The 20,247-nt window shown below is 40.9% G+C and overlaps 1 long non-coding RNA gene across 1 annotated transcript in view; it reads left to right on the top strand.

Moving 5' to 3' along the window:
• The window catches only part of LOC116283508 (uncharacterized), a 276,884-nt gene that overhangs the window by 177,980 nt on the left and 78,657 nt on the right, over positions 1-20,247 (top strand). Inside the window, exon 4 of the long non-coding RNA XR_012059117.1 lies at positions 7,525-7,641. This is a non-coding gene — a long non-coding RNA (uncharacterized lncRNA). The remainder of the gene's footprint in view (positions 1-7,524; positions 7,642-20,247) is intronic.

Genomic DNA, 20,247 nt, shown 5'->3' with positions numbered 1-20,247 from the left:
TTGTGTGGTTGTATAACACAGAAATCTTGCTTGTGTTTGCAGCCTGCTGGCCTGCCCTACAGATTTCAGTCTTAAGACTGCAACATCAACTCTTGCCTGAGTTTCCAGCCTGCCTGCCCTACAAATTTCAAGCTTGCCATCTCCCATATTGCATGAGACAATTCCTTAAAATAAATCTCTTAACTTACATATACGTATAGCCTATTGATTCTGTTTTTCTGAGGTAACCTGATTGATACACTGTCAAAATCCAACTGACCATAAGTGTAAAGGTTTATTTCTGGACTGTCAATTCTATTCTATTGATCTATGGACCTACCCTTATGCCAGCATTGGTTACTATATCTACATAGTAAAATTGAAATCAGAAAGTGTGATTCCACCAACTTTATTCCTTTTTCTTCAAAATTATTTTGTTTATTCTAGGTCCTCTGCATTTCCAAATGTGTTTCAGGGTCAGTTTATCAATTTCTGAAAAAAAGGCAGCTGAGATTTTGGTAGGGATTGAATCTGTAGACCAATTTGGGATTTACTGCCATCTTAACAATGTTGAGTCTTCCAGTTTATGACCATGGAATGTGTTTCCATTTATTTAGGTATTCTTTAATTTCTTTCAACAACATTTTGTAGTTTTCAGTACAAGTTTCACATTCCTTTTATTAAATATATTCCTAAATATTTTATTTTTATGCTATTTTAAATGACATTATTTTCTTAATTTCATTTATGGATTGTTCATTGCTAGTGTAGAGAAATACAACTGATTTTTGTATATTGATTTTGTATCCTGAAACTTTGCTGAACTCATTTATTACTTGTAATAGTTGTGTGTGTGTGTGTGTGTGTATGTGTGGATTCTTTAGGATTGTCCGTATACAAGATCATGTCATCTGTGAATAGAGATAGTTTTACTTTCTTCCTTTCTGATTTGGATGCCTTTTATTTCTTTTTCTTGCCTAATTGCCCTGTCTAGAACTTCTGGTGCAAGGTTGAATAGAAGTGGCAAGAGTAAATATCCTTGTCTTGTTCCTGATCTCACGGAAAAAACCTTGTCTTCCACTGTTACTATGATGTTATCTGCAGGGGTTTTTTGGTGATTCCATCTAGCAGGATGAATAATTTCCATCCTATTTCTAATTTGTTAAGTATTTTTATCATGAAAGGGTGCTGGATTTTGTCGAGTGATTTTTCTGCGTTTATTGAGATAATCCTGTGGTTTTTGTCCTCATTTTATTGATAAAGCATATAATGTAGATTGATTTTTGTATGTTGAATCACCCTTGCATTTCTGGGATAAATCCCACTTGGTCATGGTGTATAATCTTTTTTTAAATATATTGCTCTAGACATAGACACAAACTTAATCTAAAACACAGTGTATTTAAAGCATTCAGCAATAAAACAAAATAAAACAAGTAAAGCAACCAACTAAACTAAATAGAAAACAAAAATAAAATTCCTCCAGACAATTTTGTAAGTTGAAGGTGCTTTTTGTAACTTTAAGAAATTACTATCTTTAGAATGTTGTCCGAAAGAGTACATTGGATTTGACCAAAACCCAAAAATGTTTAGTTCCTTAATATGAATCAGACCTCGTTAGGCAGAACTCAATGTGGTTCATAGTCTGTCTCTAGATTCCTATCACATTTCTCAAATGTCACATCCTTTCTTCCTTGTTATCTGTCCTTCTGTTTGCTGCCTCCAGAGCCCTGGAGAGTAGAGGCAGTAGGTGATGGTGCAGGGTTGGTGGGCAAGGCAGACATGCTGGAGTACTCTCACAAATGCAGCATTCTAGGGAAAGCCAGACAGGCAAGTAGAGACAGGAGTGACCCAGGCATTACGTGTGTCTGGTTAACTAAGCTGCTAATCATGCAGTGGCTGCCAAGGGGGTCAGTGATCCCTTAAATCATTTGGTTCCTCAGCCTTAAACCAAGCTACTGCAGCACAGGGCTGGATGATCATTTTCACTTGGGATTAACTGTTGCTGATCAGTTTCTACAGTTGTCTTAGATGTGTATTTGTATTCTTGTAGTATTTTGTAAGGAGTTCCATTTATTTAGAGTGGACTAGCTAAATGTACAGAGAAATGGAGGGCTGTTATGAAACCTTGGTCAAGGGCAAAGGACTTCAGTGTGCATGTAAAATTCCTGTAATCTGTGCCCTTTAAATGTGTATCAGAGGAGATGGCTTCATAGCTCTCCCTACTCTCCTCATTAGTCCCTTGATGTTATTATAGTTCTCACCGCTAGGAAGAAAAGTCTTCCTTACCTCTGACCAGCCTTTTCCTCTTGTTCTATCATCAGAAGAAATGGAGAACAGCTGCTCTGTTTTATGGTCTCACAGTTAATTTAATTTATATCTGCTGTAAACATGATTTCTTAAAACTTAATAGAACATTTCAGTTTGGCATGTAGAAAGAGCTCTCTGCCTTGCCCCAGTCATTCCCAATAGTTGTGTTTTACTGCTTTAATTTATGTTTTTGTCTTGTTGTTGTTGCTTAGTTTTTTTTTTTCCAATAGTGTGATTTTATTTTTATGACCACATTCTTCCTAGGAATTTTCTGGGCACGTGGCATTCCAAAATTTTACTAATTTAATGACTCGTCTCATGGACAGATAGGTGATCTCAAAAAAGATAATGAAATGCAAGTTTAAAGAGTGCTGCATGATCTCAAAGTGAGCAAAGACTCAGGTGTTGTTTTGGCAGCTCCTCAGAGAGAGCTTGCGGGCCACTTTGGGTATCTGGCATCACTGCTGATATTTTACACAAGTGAGAAACATCTAAGAGGGAAAACATGGAATAAAATGAAGCCTCTCTTTCCCTTGTCGACTTGACTTAACAAAAACCACACAACATAAAAGCTGTGAGTAGAGTTTATTCAGTCTTTCTGAGGACTATAACCTGGGAGACAGCCTCTCAGATAGCTCTGAGAAACTGTTCCTAAGAGGTCAGTATATCTGTGATTTTGGTGAAGAGGGTACGTGCAACCAAGCACACATCTTGATAGAAGGTTGCTGCCAGTCATGAGGAACAGATATCTTGGTTAATGCTTTAAAGGCTTTTTCAAGTATGGGACGATGCAGGAACCCAAGGTCATAAAAAATTTCTTCTGAAAATATCTAATTATATTAAGGCTTGCTCTTCCAGCTTTCTCAGAGCCCAGAGTGTCTCATTCCTGATGTCTGCCCTGAACTCCTTTCAAGGTGTGTTAAAGGTCAACAGCTGCAGTAGATATTGACTCAATCCTTGTGACAATCAACCATCTTTAGTTGGCACCCTTTAGACGTCTTTCTACCCTGGACAAATGATAGAAAAGTCTTTTGTATGGATGGTCTGGTACCTTCTGCCCACTGGTGTCTGACCTGTGGCCCAGAGGGCAGACATGAAGAATTTAGAAATAGGCGTATGATTCCTCCAGAGGAAGTTGCATAAAGTTTAAGCCATGGGGCTTGAGTTTCTCCTGCCCTGTGGATTTATGGCCTCACATGTGGATGAGGGAATGCACAGCAGATCTCCTTGGGGTGAAAGAGCCACCTCTGCTTGCCTGCAATTTCTCACCCTATCAACTGATGCAAATCAGGTTACTGCCTTTCATAGCAAGGTTTTCATTCCGGCCCATCACCTAGTTTTCTATGAGTTTAGAGACATCCCTTACTGATCAAAACAATCCCAAAGCGGATCGAGATTGTCTTCAGGAGTTTTAGAAATAAGAAAGGACAGGTCAGATGTCAAAGCAGGTGCTTTTGTTTTCATTGCTAATTCAAATTCCTTTTTTTCCTGAAAGTAGTGTCAGTTATTTATTCTCTAGCATAACTCTGGTTTTAAAAGACGAGCTGATAAGAAGAATCTAAGATCTTCCTGAGGGATATCTCTTGTCCATTATCAAATTCCTTGGAAAACATGAGTTCTTCTGAAAGCCTGTATTTTCACAAAGGAACTCTCCAAAAATTGGCCTATTTTAGTTGTAGGTTTACACTATGTATTGTCAATAATTAGTGTGCTGAGTTCCACTTCATGAATTCTAATCCTAGATCCACCACTCCTACCTCTGTGAGTTTGGGCAAATTACTTAACCTCTCTAGGTTTCAGTCTAACAATACCTACCTTAATGCACATCTCTTAGAACAATGCCTGGGAGATGGTAAGTGCTTAGACTAATTTTGGCCACAGTGGTAATGATGGGGATGACATGCTAGGTGCTTTACCAGGCTCTTCGGATATAGTCTAACCCTGACAACAACCCTCCTTTGACAGATGAGAGAGTAGGATTCGACCCAAGGGCATAAAGTTAATAGGTGACAGGACAAGAATTTAAACCCAGGTCTTTCTAACCCAACTCTGGAGCTCTTTTCTTTATTGTACTACCATGTTACTGGTCCAGACCAGCATATGCATGAAGCAAGTTCTTTACAGTTTATATACATTTTCGTGAATATTACTTGTAATCACTTAGACTTCACACAAGTTTGTAGGTTTGGATTACCGGCATTACAATGAACAGAGAAAGTGGATTCAGGTAGAATGAAACTGACCTGGGTTTACCCAGCTGGTGAGTGTGGACAGGAACCCAGGTCTTCTGGCTCAGCCCCTCATCTTTTGCCCATGTCACTCCACCTGAGGAACATCTTCTTTCTGAAGTCCACCATGGTTTCCAGTTCCTAACCTGAACTCCTTTCCTTGGCAATCAAGACTGCCATCTGCTCCTTCAAGTCATGCTTTCATTTTTCTTTAAAACTCTGGCCAAGAGTCCCCTCATCCAGGAAGTTTTCACTGATTTAAATTTAGCTGGTCCATTCACCAAGTGTTCTACAGAGACCTTCTGCCCTTGTCATACTGCTCTTGACAAACTTTTCCTTACAACTGCCCTGTGTGGAAGGCACTCTTATTGCCTCGTGCACAGAGCTGAGATTTGATCTAATCTGATTTTAGAGACCCTGTTCTTAACCACTCAAGAGTTGCTGCCTCCTTACCCCCAACATGTGAACCATTCTACGACAGGTCACTGGCTCTGAACACTCATGCAGAGGAAAGGGCGTTTCTGAGACAACCAGTATCTGACTGAAGTAATGGTGGCTCTTCAAGAGCTCCTTGAAGTTCTTTTCAAAGTAAGTCAGTAGTAGCTTCAGAATAACTGAGAACTAGTAGAGGGCATAATTTGGTTCAGTTCTAAAGAAAATAGGTAGTCTGCATGGCTAGCTTGGAAATTGGTGGCCTGGGCTGCATTTGATCAGTTGGAAATTATAAAGACAAGAGATCATCCCTACATACAGAAGGCTCCCAGTGAATGCTTACTGAGTGTACTCATCAAATCTTTATTGAATACTATCTAAATGCTAAACTCTATACCAGGCACCATGGATACAATGGTGAACAAGATACAAAATCTCTGTCCTCCTGAAGCTTATATCCTATTAGAGGAGCCAGACTACAAATTAAACATGTAGTATTATATCTGGTAGTATTGCCTGCTATTGTTTAGAAAAATCAGCACGATAAGGAGATAGAGATTGAGTGTGATGGGGGTATCGTGATGACAGTTTCTGTTAGGGCATGGAGGAAAGCATCTCTGAGGAGATGATTTGAGTAAAATTCTGAAGAATAAGAAGGATCTAGCAATGCAAAGATCTGGGGGAAAACATTCCCCCAGAAATATCCTGAGCAGAAAGGAACCGGGCATGTTTGTTAGACAGCAAGAAGGCCTTCCATTGATTGTATCCTTAAGCAAGTTGCTTACTTTCTCTGAATCTTATTTTCCGTACCTACATTAAACTTAGCTGATGTTAAAACCTATGGCCTCTCTCTCTCAAAACCTGGCTTAATATACCCTCCTCCCTCTACCACCACTGCCGCAATCCTGTGGCCAGTAAATGTCTAAACCCTCCTGCTCAAAGATGTTCCGGCTTCTGAGGGGCTCTGTCCTCATGCCCCTTCTGCATCCCAAGCCCCTGATTCCATATGTGCAGTTTTGGCTCTTGAGACGTTGACCCAGATGGGAAACCCAGGACCTTCCATAAGAACCGCAGGAAACCTGCCCTGTTCTAGGAACTGTGTGCACAGAGATGAATGAAAGATTTGAGGATGAAGAGAGACCCAGAGGAGCACAGCCAAGTTGGCTGGACAGGAGTGGCAGGGCCTACACCTCAAAAGGAAGAGTCCCAAGAGTTTCTCAGCTCTTTCTCAGGGCCAGTCTCTTAACTTCCTGGCCCCTTCTCCTCTCCTTTTCTTTCTTTTCCCCTTTCTTTCCAGTAGCAAAGCAACAATTTTACCTTTCAAACCTCTGCCCCCACCCCCTTTTCTGATACTATAAGAGTTCAACCACCCCAAGAACATATTTCAAAGTATTTTCTTGAACAAACACAAGTGGCCTCTTTGAGCATAATTCTGGAGCCAGTTTTAGAAAAAAGTTATTGTTCACATCCCTACACTTAAGTTACAGGTAATTATATTAACTTTGTTGGGCTATTGGAAGAATTACCTGGGATAATATGTGTGCAAGCTTTAGCAACATTACTGGCTAAATAAATATTTGATAAGCAGAGGCAGCAACAACAGAGTGTGATAATTGTGGTGGAGGTGGTGGTGGTTGTTAACTCACTACTTGTTTGAGGCCAGGTGACTTTGGGGCTTAACTTAGAGAAGCTGAGGGAATGAAAGGCTAGGAAAGCTTTGCCACAAAGATGACAAAGAAAGTCACTGTCAAAGGAAGAAAAGAGAATAGTGAGTTTGCACTAGGACGCAAAAAAGCAAAATCAAAAGAGCCTATATAGATTTGGAGGTAGAGAAAAGCAGAGCAAAGGGAATGAAGAAGGTGATGGATGAAATAAAATTACACTTTATGAGACTTCAGAGCTAAGTCTCAAACTCTTATGGCCTCTCCTGTACTCTGTAAAACGAATTTGCTGAATGCATCTGAAAAAGCTCAAAATGAGTTTCAGTTAAAGATCCTTGAAAATTTCAAAAAGATTGAAAAATGGAAACAGTAGTTTAGTTGCCAATAATAAGAATATGACTACAATCTTAAACCACAAACTATGTAGCAAACCTGGTAAATGCTATGAAATCTGGACCAAAATGGGGAAGAACACTGAGAATGAACAACATATCCTCAGACCTTGGGCAAGATGGACATTTCCCCACGAGCAAGTGAGGCTACCCTGCAACGCCCATCCATGGATTCCTTAAGTCATATCAAATTAAAGGGCACAGAGAGCTACAACAGAAGAGAGCTGTCCCCAGAGGGACCCCATTTGACACCACAAAATGAAATCAAGGGGAAACCAGGCCAACACACAGTTTTTGTCTACTCTCTATTCTCCTAGCTGTGGAGATGACCAAAGGTGAGCTAAGACGAAGACAGTGAAGGAAACCACATTTTCCAAATTACTAATCTCTTGAATTCCAAAGACTGAGAGGTGATACATAGTCACAGGTTAAGAAAAATAATAGATTTGGTGAGAGGCTCTAGGAGGCAGTATACTCTGTTTGAACTTACTAATGTCTTCCACTACCTCTCTTCCTCTACAGACTGTCTTTCAGCCAGTGTATGAGATAAGTAAGGATTAGAAAGAAAAAGAAAGAAAGAAAGAATCATCCCCCACAGATCTGCTTTGAAATGAAAGAGGAAGTAAAGAAGAAGAAAAGGTAAGACAAGGAAAGATAAATGACTAGAGAAAAGTTCCAGATAAACGGAGGAAGAGTTCAGACAAAGAGTTCTCTGTACTTGCAAAGAAATTGTAGGAGATAAATATGAATGAAAAATATTACAGAGAAGAAAGCTATACAATATGCAACAAAAATTAGAATAAACCTAGCTTAAAATAGGACTTTCACTCGTTCATTCAACATATAATTACTGAATACCCAATACATGCCAAGAGTGTTGCTAGATGCTGGGTTCCAGGAGGGTTTGAGGTTGGCAGCATCTTTACCCTCATGGAGCTTACAATCTGGGTTGGAGGTAGAGAAAATAAAATATATAGACTAACCCTATGTAGTCCTATAAAAATACAAAATAGGACTATATAATAGAGAATGAATAGGTAGGGCCTTTTTTTTTAGATTGGGTGACCAGGAAAGGTCTCTGACCGTGTGACATTTTATCTGAAACCTGGATAACATGACTGATTCAGTCTTGCAAGTATCTGGGAAGACAGTCTAGGCAGACATAATAATAGTAAAAAGAAGATTATAAGGAAGATAGCCATGAGTGACAGTTAAAGTACATCCAGCAAACACATAATTGGTATTTAAAAAAGAAAATGAACAAATAAAGTAGAAAATATGGGGAAAAAAAAGTAGGAAAAACAATCCCAAGATATATGTTTAAATTTGCAAATTGAGTGAATACCGCTATATTGAAAACTTGGTATTTGAACAATCAAGATCAATGCATAAGAATAATATGGATAACTAGGCCAGAATCTGGGCTGGTCTTATGACTTGCTTTGGCCAGTAGTATCTTGTGACAGCTCTGAGCCTAAACCTCGGAGCTCTTACACAGTTCCAGTCTCCTTCTTTCAACTCTGCTACTGGTATGTGAACAAGCATGAGCTAGCCTGCTGGAGGATGAGAGATCACACAACAAAGTCTCCCCTATTGTTCCTGCCAAGAGATAACCAGCTTCCACACCTGTGAATGAGATGATCGTAGGTCAGCAATGCTCCAGTTGCCCCATGCCTTGACCCCAGACACTTAGGGGATTCACCCAAGATCAGTCAAGCCAGATCAGCAGAACCACCCTCACAGACCTGTAAACCTGTGAGCTATAATAAATAGTGTTTGTTTTCAGCTACAAAGCTTCGAAATTGTTCATTAGGCGCAGCACTAACTGATCAGTATCAAAATGTCTTCCATACTCTTTTTCTTGCCTTTAGAGAGAGAATTTAGGACATGTCTTTTATAAGGAAATAGTTAACCTGAAACTCAGCATATCTAATTATATTTTAGTTTCTTTTTTTTGTTGTTAAATTCAAGTGGAATTACATTTACTGCTTTTTATTAAAAATGGCTTTAATATTTTTATAATACTTTTATTAAAAATAATTTCATTCCATCAAAATTCATCCACCTATCCTCTTTAACTGTCGATAAGCATAAAGAGACATCAGGAATAATGTGTGTCAAATGTCAATAGTTGTTCTTTCATGCCACGCTCTTTCATGGTAAAATTTTGTATAATTTTTACACTGTGTTCTGCAATTTTGGGTATTACCTGAGTTTACTGTAATGGATAACTTTATAAAAACCAGTTGAATCATTGTTTTAAAAAGAGCATAGTAACGAAGTGCTTAAAAAAGGATGGGGCCATGTTGAAAGATAAAGGTGCAATATGGGATCCTGGATTGATTCCTGGACCGGAAAATGGACATTAGTAGGAAAGCTGCTGAAATTTGAATCAGGTCTACAGATTAGTTATTAGTGTTGTATCACCATTAATACACTGTTTTGATCATTGTATGATGGCTTTGCTATAATAGGGGAAGTTGAGCAGAAGATTAAGGGAAGTTTATATACTGTTTTTGTACTATTGTTAAGTCTAAAATTATTTCAAAATACAGTTAGAAAAGAGCATGACATGGTATGAAATCACGTAACTAAAAAGTTGGATTTTGAACTACTTTTGAAATGTAGAATTTGTGAAATAAATGGAGGAACACCTTAAAAATGGCCAATTAACAAATGCATATAGTAAATGAAAATTGCTATTAGGTATGTGCTGATTGTAATTCATAGTTTTAGAGTTCCAGGATTTTCTGGGAAAGAAATTTGTTGATGCAAGTATTTAATGTCTACAACATATTATCAATGTTGTTATTAATATATTGATAATATTTGGACTGCCAAGGACAAAATCAATTCTACATTCTGTACAAGCAGATGTACATTGATGGGAAAACAGGTGATTTTATTTGCTTCAGTGTCCTCACTATAATCTACATATCAATCCCAGACCCCTCTTTTTCCCCCAGTTTTATTAAGAAACAATTGACATACATCACTGTTTAAGGCATTCAGCATGATGGTTTGATTTACATATATTGAGAAATAATTACCACAATATGTACAGCTAATGTTCCTTTTCTCATATAGGTACAATAAAGAAAGAAAGCAAAGGAAAACAGGAAAAACGTTTTCTTTTTGTGATGAGAACTCTTAGAATTCACTCTCTTAACAACTCTCCTACGTATCAAAGAATAGTGTTAGCTGTAGTCACCATGCTGTACATGACATCTCTAATGCTTGTTTATCTTGTAACTGGAAGTCTGTACGTTTTGACTACCTTCTTTCCCCCTCCCCCTCCCCCTCCCCCTGCCCTCCACCTCTGGTAACCATAAATCTGATCTCTTTTTCTATGAGTTTGTTTGCTTTTCGATTCCACATATAAGGAAGATCATACCTTTGTCTTTCTCTGTCTGACATTTCATTTAGCATAATGCCTTCAAGATCCATCCATGTGTTGTTGCATATAGCAGGATTTCCTCATTTTTCATGATTGAATAATGTTCCATTGTCTGTCTACATGTATGTGTGTGTGTGTGTGTGTGTGTGTGTGTGTATGTATATATATCCATTCATCTGTCTATGGACACTTAGGTTGTTTCCCTGTCTTGGCTATTGTACATAATGCTGCTATGAATATGGGGTTACAGATACCTTTTCAAGTTAGTATTTTTGTTTCCTTTGGATCTATTCCTAGAAATGGATTTGCAGGATTATATGGAAGTTCTATTTTTAATTTTTTGAGGATCCTCCATACTGTTTTCCACAGTGGCGGCACCAATTTACATTCTCACTTAAGTGCACAAGGGTATTTTCCTTTTCTCTACATCCACACCAACATTGTTATCTTATCTTTTTGATGATGGCCATTCTTAACCGGCATGAGGTGATATCTCGTTGTAGTTTTAGTTTGCATTTCCCCAGTGTCTAGTGATGTTGAGCATCTTTTCATGTTGGCCTTTCATATATCATCTTTGGAGAAATGATTCTTCAGGTCCTTTGCCCAATTTTTAATTGGGTTATTTGAGATTTTTTTCTGTTATTGAGTTATAGTTTATATATTTATTATACTTTTAAAGTAATTATTAATCTATTTCCAGCCTAGTTTTTTAAATTGCATTTACTTAATCAAATAAATAATTAAGAAATTAGAACACTAGGTTGCATCTCCAAGACAGCAAAACATGACAAATACAAAACATGTGTATTGAAAAAAGATATGTCTGTGATTTGTGATGCATGAAGGGAAAAATCATTTGGTCCAGACTGAAACAGCAGTTTCCTTAGAAGAGGAGCACTCTATTATTTTATAATCAGTTATACTCTTCTTTGCATACATTTTGATGCTGTGACTAAACAGTATCCATTCGACATACCACATGCCAAGACACTTTAAATGTGTAAATAAACAACTGCAATACATTCCAATTGTTTCTAAAAGCAGTTATTTTTAAAAAGAGCAGAATAATTCCATACCAGATTCATTATAGAGGAATTCTCTGGTAGATTCTGAGGCAAATAGAAAGAAAACAACAAAAACCTTAGAAACTTGTAACTGACAAAATAAATTGTTTTTTAAAAATTTTTTTTCAGTTTGGAAACAGTACTGACTCTTTTCTTACAAAGAGCACTAACTCACACTAAGAATATTATATTTGTTTACAAAAGTTGTGTGTTAGATCTCTAAAATACTACTGTCGAGTCAAATGTCAGGAATGTTAATTAGTAAAAGGAAGGGGAGGAGTTGACTCCAGGCCATCCGTCAGCACCAGCTCACTCTGTAAACAGAGCTGTGTGGTTTGAATTCCATAGCAACTACGCGGAGCTGTTCATTGAACACAGAAGATAATAAATGATAAAGCATCTAGCAAAGAAACTATGAAAAGTTGCTATTCAAAAACTGTTTATCAAACAAATACACTTGTATTGTAAATTGACAAAAACTGGGTGTCAGTTTGTTTAGCTTATCAGTGTGTGGGTATTTACTATTTGAGTCTTATTTCAGCTCTTCTCATTGTGTTATTCCTTACTGGGATGAGTTTAGGCCTTTTGTTGGAAGGTCTCTCCAAAGTAGATTACAGAATTTAGAGATATTTTTAAAGTCCAATGATAATTTTCCAGTTCTAAATATTCTACTGTTTAACCATCAGCCATTTGCTCAGACATAAAACGAGGAAAAAAGATATTTCCACATTAAAGCCAACATGCTTTATTTTCTCAGTGCTCCTATATCTTATTCTAGTTAGATATCATATCATGGTACATGCAAATGGATGTGGTTTGACAATTTTTTAAAAAATTTCTTTTAGCCCTAGAGTTAAACCAAAACCATCTCTTCTGTGTAATGTCCCCCTTAATCAGCAGAGTGAGACCTGGCAGGCAAGCCTTGGTAACAGACCCTGCATCTGTCTCGTGTCCATCAGTGTCACAGCTAGCTTGGGAGTTCACAAGGCATTTTGCAGCATCACAGGTGCAATCCATTTAAAATTAACCCCAATTAAAACACAAAATAGCACAAATTGAACAGGGTTTTTTTTGCATATTAATTTCATATGCACACTGTCAGAATTTTAAATCAGCTTTGCCTAAGGAGCAAAATAAACCATACTAGCATGCTATATCTTTAGGAAAAATGTCCAAAAATGACTACCCATGTTACAGTGAATTTTTGTTAAAGATAAACAAATTCTCTAATGTATTAAAAATACTTAAGTAAAAATCTCCCCCCATCAATGCAATTATTCACATATTCATTGGGCAAATGTTCTCTCCTTGGACCCAGAGTCTAGGATGCAACCATGAATCAATTCTCTCTCTGCCCTTCTCCCCCAATCTAAAAAATGTCTCTAACCACCTAAATACTCATATACTCCAAATGACTTCAGCAGCTCAGTTGGGCAAGCAGTAAGGCACAGGGCAAACTCCTGATGTATTTTTGACATTTGCTGATAAAGACATGCGAGTGTTATTTTTCTTTCTACCTAGGGGTTTTCCACCCATCCTGGCAGGGAAGGAAAAGTGGGCTGAGGGGACCCTTAGCCAGCAAGGTCACTGTCTACTCTGCAGATGCTGGTGGGGCAGAGGAGTCTTGACGAGAATGAGGACTTGAGACAGGGGAGAAGAAACCCAGAGGTCTGATTTGTCTTCTGTTTGGAAACCAAGTGTCTTATTTTCAAGCAAAAGTTTAAAAAAAAAAAAAAAAGAAAAGAAAAAAACTCATTTGCAAAAAAAGGAAAAAGAAAACATTCTCATTTGCAGCATGCAGCCAGCCGCTGGGTGCAAAGCTCAGGACCCACCCTGAGGGATGAGCAGCACTGTGGCCTCTGAGACCACTGTGCCACCCGTGTGTTCAGATGTCATCCCTCCCTTCCGGAGAGCCAGACCAACTGCTGGACCGGCTGTGGGACCGTTATTTGTATACAGTGTTTGAAATGGATATCAGAAATGGTGACAGGCAGGATGCCCATGTAATTTATCAACCAAACTAGACACTTTTGAAAGAGGGCACTATTAATCATCACACCAGGTCACCAGATATGAATGGAGCCTGCCCCAGGCAAACTGGGACACAAGGCTGTGCTACCCAGAGGAGGCCTATTCAGGATGCCTGCATTTTCTCTTTAGTAAGGTTTGCAATGAAAACATTTATAGCTTCCCTGAAGCCCCACCTCCAGGGTTATACTGCCTGGAAATGATTTTGAGAATGTATTTTGGGGCAAAACAGATTTGTTGAAGACAATGTCCTCATTAAGTGTGTAGCAATAACTACAGAAGGAATTGTATTCCCACTTTGCCATCCCAGTGTGGTTAGAGGAGATTCTAGAATTAGAAAAGAAACCCAAAAATGAAAGACCTGATCTAAGGGCTTAATTTTGCCCTTCAGGAAACAAAACACACAGAGTGGCCAGTGGTTCTTTAAAGATGTTCCCCATCAATCTTCCACCTCAAGTTCCTTTGGTCTGCCTTTGCCTGACTCTATCTTCATTTTTGGGGGGGAAAAAGCTATTTTTATCTACAGCCTAGAAACCCTGATACAGTGTGTCAACATCAAGGAAGCCCCTTGGGTAGAAACGGTGCATTTTCCCTGACAGAGGACAGTTTCCTGTCCAGTGGACGTTGTTTTATGATTTTGTGTTTCTTCATTTGAAATACCTGAGATTTACCATTTCAAACAAAAATGCAACTGTTCAAGGAGAGAGAGAAGGAATGCCTGAGCTGTCACAGGAAACGAGACAGGGCTGGGGCTGGGGTGTGGGGGCGGCGGGAGGCGGGGGGCGTGCAGGGGGAGGGGCGGGGATTGTAAATAAAGGCCTGGGCCAAAAGACAAGAAATAGTTGGCATTCCTGGCTTCCCACAAAGGGTAGGTCAAGGAGAGGGAATGGGCAGTTGGGCTGAATGTACACCACAACTATTCTTTTTCGGGCTGAATCCAGTTCACAGTGTCACAGAAACGTCCCCAGTGGGAAGCCCCCGTGTTTACTCCACGCTGTGGCGAATGCTCAGGGTAATTAGACACGAGGCCTGTCTATACGCAGGATGGGGTCAACGTCTGTGGCAAAGACAGCTGCTGGTTTCCAGGCTGTGTGTTAAATCCACTTTGGCTAACAACTGTCAAAGCTGTATTCAGAACACCATGTGTTTAAGGGATGGAGCACCAGAAGTTTGCCTCCACGGACCCCAGTCAAAACAAAGTCCTTTTCTTCCTGTGTGCCCACAGGCGGGCTGTTTCAGAGACCTGCTGTCCACTTATTGGATTGGGATTTTGGAAGAAGAGCCATGCTTACTGTTCCCTGGATAGCGAGCTGAAGATATGCCTCTCTTTCTCTGAAACTCTAGGGGGAAGAAAACAAAATCAAAAACACCTTAGCATCAATAACAAAATAACTGCACATACACCAAGACAAAAACAGCCATTCAGTTTCAAAAAGACTTGGTCATCAAGAGGCTTTCTTTCTGCCTGCCTCTCTGGTCTTTGCTGGGTAATTCAACCCGCAAAACAGGATCTATAAAATGCAGTATTGAGGCTATTTCATTAGGTTTCCAGCAGTGGGAAATTCCAGCTACTGGAAATACCCAAGGTCTGTGTAAGCTCTTTTTTTTCCCCCCTTAATTCAAGTCTCTGGCTAGAGAACAAATAGCAGAGCTTACTTGTTGCTCGATGTCTAATTTTCTCAAGCGCTTCTGAGGCAAACGTCATAGGTCAAGAGTTGCATGGATGTACACATGGAAAATGGGACACCATGACCTGAGGGTCAGCAGGTAGATGGACAGCATGTAAGCCTACTCCTCTGAGTCCTTCAGATAAGCACATCTTAGGTAGTAAATCTGAGAAGGTGCCTCCCAGAGCAACAAGCTGGCTTTCCTGTCCCCTCACCCATTCTCTGTCTCCACCACCCAGAGTGAAGCAGTGATTTGGTAATTGTGTTGAGTTTGATACGCGGCAAAAGTTGCTCTGGAATTGTTTTTGTTTCATTCAAATGAACAAATAATCTTAACAGAGTGGCCGCATGCATTTCCTGAGACAGCCCTAATTCCTAATTTTGTTTGATCATCCTTAAAAGTACACCTGAACCAGGTTCCCTCAATTTTTGATTCAGAAAACGTGGTTAGAGACATCTGGGTGCCTCTGTGTATTTCATAGGAAGAGCAAAGAAGTAGGAGAGAAGGGAGGGCAAATATGGAACACCTACATGGTGATAGGTAACATGCCAGGAGTTTGCACAGTTAGTATAACAGTTGTAGGCATTATTTCTCCAAGTAGATAAATTAGAAAAGTAGCTCAAAGAAGTTTAGTGACCTGCCCAAGGTACCTGGCTATGACGTGATGAAACTAAGCTTCAAATCCAGATCTGTCTGACTCCAACACCCATGGCTTTTCTATCATTGTGTCAATGGCTGATTCTGTTCTCAGGAAGCTCAATCATTCTTAAGGAGGTAAGAATTATATGCATGTAAACTCTAAATAATAAAGATGGGAAATAATGTGTTACATTATGACAAATGATCAGTCCTATGGATCAGATAATTTACCCATCTGCTGCAAAATATGATCCATGTATACCTCTGAATTTTATTCCCAATGGAATAAATTTCCTTTTTTTTAAAGTATGTCTTGAGGAGGATCCCCAAAGCAATGCAGCCTGGAGTGTCTTTCAACACCACATGGGAACTGAAACTCAAAGGAATCAAGATCCTCCAGTCAAGACCCTGCCTCTGCTCAGGAGGCCCGGCTTTCAGTCAATGTCGTGCTGCATGCTTGATGTCAGGTGGCACTATCCTGTGGAGATGGAGGGAGTACCAACGGCTGCCCACTAACGGGTAGTGAGGACTATGATGCTTTACAATTCCTGTTTACAGTGAACATCTTCTGTTCCTTAAATGTTCCCTGGATATCTGTTACATACAAAGCACAGTGTTGAAACCTGCTGAGACTAGAGGGAGACATAAGACTCAGTCTCCATTCTCCAGGGGCTTACAGAGGAAAGAGATAAGAAAAACCACTCAGTAAGAAAACGCCAGATGATAAGAGTCAAACAATATACTCTGGCAATTCCAGAGGGGAGTGATATCATTGCATCTACTGAGAAAATCAGTGGAGGAGACATCTGACATAGGCCTTGAAGTATGTGTAGGAGTCCTACAGATGGGGCTGGGGAGAGTAAAACAGAAGTGAAGGAGAAGAACAGGATCTGTGTAAATAGCAGTGAGTCATCCAGCTTGTCTGAATATGTGAGAGGGAGTAGCAGGAGTAAGACTTATTTTCTGGGCTTGCACTTCACCTTGAACTTTAGTCAATGTGCAGTTCATCACTTTTGGCTTGTCCTCCCAAGCAGGACCAGACTCTCCCAGTCAGCAGGCAGCACTGGCCAGCAGCCTGGCTGCTCTTCTGTGTGGGTGCACATGTGGGCCAGTGATGCAGGGGGCCAGGGTGGTTTCCTCACTCAGAAACTCGCCTGATTCATGAGAGCCTCACTGGCCTAGGAAGCTGGCCTGGACTTCTTCCTGACCTCCTGTCTTCTCTGTCCTGAAGCTCTGATCCCCTAGACAGAAGGCTGGATCAGCTCTTTTTGCAGCCAGTGGACACTAAAGAGACCACCCTTCACAGGGACCTCCTCCTCTCAGGCCCCTGCACTCCTAGGGTGGGCAGCCAGCATCCCTTTCCCTCTGGTTCCAGGCAATGTCTACCTATCAATTAAGCTGTAAGATGTTTGCCCTTAAAATGTGGCTTGAGGGTCAGTCTGAGGTTTAAAGCAAAACAAAACAAATTTTGCCTCACTGCATCTTAAGTTGTTGACTTCTGGTGAAGTATCTTCTGAAAACGTACCAGGCATTGTCACTCATGGGCCCAATCTTGTGAACAGAAGTAAGCAACTAAGTAAGCAACTAGCTCTTCCCTCATTTCATAGCCTCGTGAAAGTGTCTGGTTCTCAACTTGACCCCGTCTTATCAGCTCGGATGTCTGCTGCACATCAACACTGACCAGTGAGTTGTTAGAAATGCAGATGCCGGGGCTCACCCCAGACTTGGTGAATTACAATCCTGGGGCTGAGAGATAGGCTTGTGGGTTTTGTTTTCTAAAAATCTGCCCCAAGTGATCATTTATACACAGCCAGGATGGAAAACCCCTGCCTCGGGCAAATGCCTTACAGCTTTTTGCATTTACATTCCCTGTCCATTGCATCCTAGAATTTCAAGAGTTGGAAGGGATCTTGGAGATCAGCTAGTACAACACTTTCCAAACTCATGGTAACAAGAAGCTGGCCTAGGAGCTGGGGATATAGTGGATAGTGTTCTCCAAGTATGTGACTGGAAACTGCCTTCTCTTGGAGCATAGATTAGCACCTCACTGCCTGAAGAACACAGCAGGAAAGGGAAAGACTCCTCATAATGTCTTTAAAGGAAGGAGAAGTAACCTACCTGATGGCGCATGGCTCAGAACCTCCATCCTCACCACCCTGACCCCTGCCCAGGCTGCTCTGTCCTACTGTCTCCAGCTTAGGGTGAGGACGGCATGTGCGAAGAGATGTGATGCTTGTGGGAACACCATGTCCTAGAAGTGTGAGAAGTCCTAGAAGAATGCAGCGAGCTGGGGTGACTTGGCTGTTTTCTGAGCATTGCCTTGAGACCGTCGCAACCATTGAAACCATAGAGCATCTTAGAATCATTGAAGAAAGGAGAACTTTTTTCCACCTGGAAGGAGTTCCAGATCTTGGGAGTTGGAAACCAAGAATCCTCTATTTCCACTCCAGGTTGAGCACAGCTTTCTTGTTGGATTCTCAGGGCCTAGAGCACAGCCATCAGCCTCCAAACTCAGGGTCTGTCTAGGCTGAGCTCCTGCCAAAAGCCAATCAGGACTATATGTTCGTAGCAGAGAGGAACATGGGCAGCTGGGAGATCAGAGTGAGAAGCAAAAGGAAACTGGGAGCGTGAGCAGACAGAATGAGGTTGTTATGGTCCCTCTTTGGCCCAGGGCTCTGGCTGCACCTGACATTCCACGTGCCATCAATAAAATGGGCCTTTCATCTAGTGATGCAAGAGCTACAGAGTTATCTGCTTTACCACCTCAGGAAATCTAGGCTGATGCCTTGTTCATACAAATTGTTCAGGAATTGTATGAATGATGATGGACTAAAAGGGACACAGCAGGGACTGCTCCATCTTCCATAGGAAATCTGCTCGTAAACTCTCCTAGGGAAATCTTTCTCTTGTCTAGGGGGCAAACCTCTCTGGCTACTTGGTGCTGCCTGCTGACCCCCATTCCTCCTCAGCCCATCAGTCAGAGGCAGAGCTATTCCTGGATACAACCCCTCCCCCCAACACACACACACTTAATCCATTTACTTTCAGATCCCTGCCCAGATGTCTCCAGGAGCCCAGACCAGGTCCTGCAGCAAAATTTCTTCAGCAAGAAAGGGCTTTCTAACCTGAAACTTTTAATAGCAAATAAATAAAGTGATCCAGGCTCCAAATGGCCCAGGCACGGCCACCCCGTACAGGGCTGTGAATATCACAATAGGTGATTGTTTTAAAGTGTTTTAACGAGTCTCAAAACATCCTACATAATATCAGCCTCCACTTCGGTCCTCCTGACAGGCTCCAATAAATAACATGAGTTGACAGGAATAAAACAGTTTGCTCAGGAGTAATTGAGTGGAATTAGAATGAACAGACAAGAAAGAAAAATTGGTGCTTGGGTCACAAGGAACTTTTTGTTAGGAACGCTCTGGGGGATTTGGTGGGATGTAGTCCCGCTTACTAATCACCAGTATAGAAAGTTTACAGTCTCTCGGCCATGCCAACATCTTTAATAACTTGAGAAGCACAAGACGTGGCTGTTAATTTCAAAGACAGTTATATGAAGCTTTTATTGAGTGTGGAGCAGAGTATGTAGTTAGCAGCCTGTGAGATAATGAACCCTTTAAATAGGGCTTTCCAAAAACAGTCTTATTTTTTGCTTGAACCAAAAGAGCAGTGATTTTCTCCTGTTATTGAAAGGCAGAAAAATGTATGTGAAGTAGGATCTCTCCATTGCACACCCGGTGGGTTGTTTTCCTCATTGAGGTCATCTGCTGTGCCAGAGAGCCATGAACGTTCAGATCCACCAAGCTTGGATATTGTCATGACATGCCTTTGAGAGCAGAGTGGAAAGGAAGGGGTTAAATGTGTTGGGCTCCCTCCCTTCCCCCAAATCCCCCGTGGACATTGGCTCCTGCGCCTTCTCTCCCTGCCCTGGACCGGCAATGCAGAGTAGAGATAGAGCCCCTTCATGCCCCCAGTGTCACGATGTGGAGAAACCAAAGATCAACCAGTGGGTTCTTGGAGTTTGAGACCAAGAACCAGCCTTGAAAAGAGCAAGACTTCACACACTTTCTCAGGAACATTCTGGGGCAGGAGACCACGGGTGAGGAACAGTGAGGGTACACACTGCCCTAGAATGGTCTAGAACCATTCACCATGGGCCACTCTTACCTCTTGACGCTGTAAAGAATGGATGAAGTGGGCAGGTGATGCACCTGACTTCCCTGAGCCATGGTGACGCGGGATGGGACCTCCCTCCACCTCCTAAGCAGCCATCCATGATTTCAACCCATGGAGAACCTTGTGATGTGTCATCCTCTCTCCCTCCCTCTACTCTCCCTCCTTCCCCCACACCCCCACCCCCGCTCCTCCTCTTTCTTCACTCTCCTCCTACCCTCCTTCCCCACAACTTGAGCGCATCTATAAGTAAGTGTGTGAAAAGGCTGAGAT

This window comes from Vicugna pacos, chromosome 15, assembly GCF_048564905.1.
Source record: "Vicugna pacos chromosome 15, VicPac4, whole genome shotgun sequence".
In the NCBI taxonomy this organism is placed as follows: domain Eukaryota; kingdom Metazoa; phylum Chordata; class Mammalia; order Artiodactyla; family Camelidae; genus Vicugna; species Vicugna pacos.
The sequence above is the reverse complement of the archived record's forward strand: the minus strand, read 5'-3'. Positions and strand labels throughout refer to the sequence as shown.